The sequence below is a fragment of the Austrofundulus limnaeus genome, unplaced genomic scaffold (genome assembly GCF_001266775.1).
Source record: "Austrofundulus limnaeus strain Quisiro unplaced genomic scaffold, Austrofundulus_limnaeus-1.0 Scaffold14, whole genome shotgun sequence".
Taxonomy (NCBI): Eukaryota; Metazoa; Chordata; class Actinopteri; order Cyprinodontiformes; family Rivulidae; genus Austrofundulus; species Austrofundulus limnaeus.
Genome location: NW_013952416.1, coordinates 3,498,832 through 3,501,799, shown reverse-complemented (window position 1 = coordinate 3,501,799; position 2,968 = coordinate 3,498,832). Strand labels below are relative to the sequence as shown.

The 2,968-nt window shown below is 38.2% G+C and overlaps 1 protein-coding gene across 1 annotated transcript in view; it reads left to right on the top strand.

Annotated features, from left to right (window-relative positions):
* grid2 (glutamate receptor, ionotropic, delta 2) overlaps positions 1-2,968 on the top strand; it is a gene marked incomplete in the record, with an annotated part of 448,996 nt that overhangs the window by 238,963 nt on the left and 207,065 nt on the right.

The following is a 2,968-nucleotide window of genomic DNA, read 5'->3' as shown; positions in this document are numbered from 1 at the left end:
TATATATACAAATCAGTTATACTTAACTTGCATAGATAAACACTTTAAATATGAAAACAAAATGTTGACACCATGTCATGCAGAAGTTATGAGTGGATAAACACACAACATACACTGTTTTGTGCTTTCAGCTTGTACAGAACTTTGGTCAGCTGATGTTTTTAAAGGTGATTTAGTGATAAACTTTCCTTTGACTTGAACTTTCAAGTCAACTACTTTAGGAATGAACTCATAATTAATCATTATTGTGCTTATATAGTAGAAACCTAGTCTGAAACATTTAATATAGCACCTTTAGATGTAATATGAACAGATTTGGCTCACTATTTGGCAAATAAAACTGACAGTTTTGTCTCTTTCTCATTCCTAATTATTGTATAATAAACATTTATTAATGATTTATAAAGTGTTTCCAGATGAATTAATAACCTATCTATAAACTATAAGCCGTCTATGAGAGGAGCCTTATTGGAAAGTGGTACCTTAAACTCATTAAGTTGCTTGAGTGCAGCCCAGGTCACTTAGGAACCGCTGTCACGTTATACAGCTCTAATGTTCTTTTTCACACATGCATGCTTGCATACAATGTTTTATTCTGCCTGTCTCAGCACCATAAATCTGTCTCCCCAAGCTCTTTCTTGTAGACACTTTGTTTGTTTTTCCACTTTCCGTTCTTTTTTCTTTCTTTTGGCTTTATTTCTGCTCTGTCAACAGAATCATCCCTGTGGCATTAAAAAGTCTGAATGTGTGCTTTAGAATGTTTTTAATACAGTGCATTTGTACAATGTGTGTGTGTGTGTGTCTGTGTGTGTGTGTGTGTGTGTGTGTTTCCACTTTAAATTAAGAGTTTTCAGTACATTTTTGTTCATCCAGTGTATCTGTGACAAGGATTTTGTCTCCTGCAAGTGAAATATAAAATAACATGTCTAACAGTGAAAGTCACAGTGGAAAAACACTGTGAGGGTAGAAGTGAGGAATGAAATACAGATCAAGATGGATGAGGGGTGGAAAGCAGTAGAAAAGACTAAAAGGCAAAGTGTAGGTGGTCAGTGGTTAAAAGCTGTGAATGAAAAAAAAAGAAATACAAAATGTTTGAAAATTGTTGACAAATCTACAGATAAATAAAAGAATAACAAGTAACAGAATGCTAGAAGTTGTGAGGATGTGTGGGGGGGTGCTTGTGTTACCTTGAGCATAAACAAGAATAAGGGAGAAAGCTGGTACTGAATAAAGATGGTGAAAATTGAAGGTCTGTAGGTGGAAAAGGGGAAAAAAAATCTGACGAAGGGGGTGTTTAAAAAGAGGTGGCAGTGGAGACACATGACTCCAAACTGAGGACAGCACATTGCATCCTGTGGTGCTGTAAGGCAATTAAAATGAAAATCACTGCAAGACTGTGGGTATGAAATGATTGGGACTGAAAGGTAAGCGCTCAAAGGGGCTATTTTGGACAAGAAGTGAGATAACAGGAGAGTGGGGTGAGAGCGTGGAGGTGGAGGTGTTTTTGAGGCCTGAGAGAGAAGGAAAGGTAGACCAACAATGTCTTAGAGCTGAGAAAGATTTGGGCAGAAGAGCACAAACAAATAGAAAACCGATGATAATCACTGAAGACAAAATGGCATTAAAGCCTTTATTTTCTGCTTCCACACCTCWTGGTTAGTTTGGTGTTTTATACGTTACTGATTATACACTGATGTTTTTGTTTGGCATCTTCAGCTCCAATAGCAGCGTTAGTGGTGTGTTCCATTCTGAAATTCTCTTAAAGGGATCCACGATTTCATTTAATTTCATTTATTGTTTATTTGAATAGGGACAAGTGTCAAGTATTAACAATACTATACACTACAACATTTATAGCTAGCGCTAATTTGCAATGCACTTCCCTAGATGGGCTTTTAGCAACATGAAACAAAAGTGTAAAATACAGTTTAAATTTCAGATTAGTTGTAACATTGGACTTTATTTGATAAACATGTATTTTAACTGTAAAATAAAGACTGTAAAATACCTTAGGCTGTTTAGTTTTTATAATTTTTAAACTAATTTTTTAAAATGTGTTACACGGACTGAGCCAGTTTATTTACACGCAAACTGGGTAAATGATGACGTCGACGAGGTCATTGGTGCGAGGCTGCTAGCGAGCGATATCCACCCTGAAGGTTAATCTTGGACAATATCTGATGATCGACTCTTTTAAATGAAACCAGAACGTGTCGACAAAGATGAGAAGGCAGAAATGACTCAGCCTGTAACTGAAAATATGGATGGAGGATGTCACATGCAGTGGTGTCTGTATGTACAGTATATGTTTCTCCCCTTTGATTTGCTGCTGCTGAGCTCATGCAGTTTAAGCAGGTGCAGGTGGTTTCACTCTGCCCTCTGATGAGCAGAGTGTAAGGCCTTGTTTGTAGCAACAGAGCTGCTTCATGGAAGAAGAACCYCAMCTTTACCTGTTAGCCTTAGCGCTAGTGCTGARGCTATCACCTGTATTAGCTCAGCGCTACACATTATCCTCTTGTCACTGAGGTCCACCATCCACATGACAGAMAGGGGAACGCAAAAATGACAGCCTGCAACTGAAAATGTGGATGGAGGACCTCAGTTTAGCTTGTCTGTCTGTCTCGCTAGCTCCGAGCTAATGCATAAGGCAATACAGCGTCCGCACTAACACTAAAGCCAACAGGCTAAGCTGAGGTTCTTCTTCCATGAAGCAGCTCTGTTGTCCTACATCCATATTTTCAATTGCAGGCTGAGTCATTTCTACCTTCTCTCTGTCAACGCTCTCTGGTTTCATTTAAAAGAGCTGATCATGAGATATTGCCCAAGAATAACCTTCAGGGTGGATATAGCTCGCAGCCTCACACCGAAAACCTTATCGACGTCATTAAACGTCATTATTTACCAAGTATGCTTTGTGTGTAAATAAAATGGCTCTGTTCGAGTTAAAACATACAGTATCATATAGTAT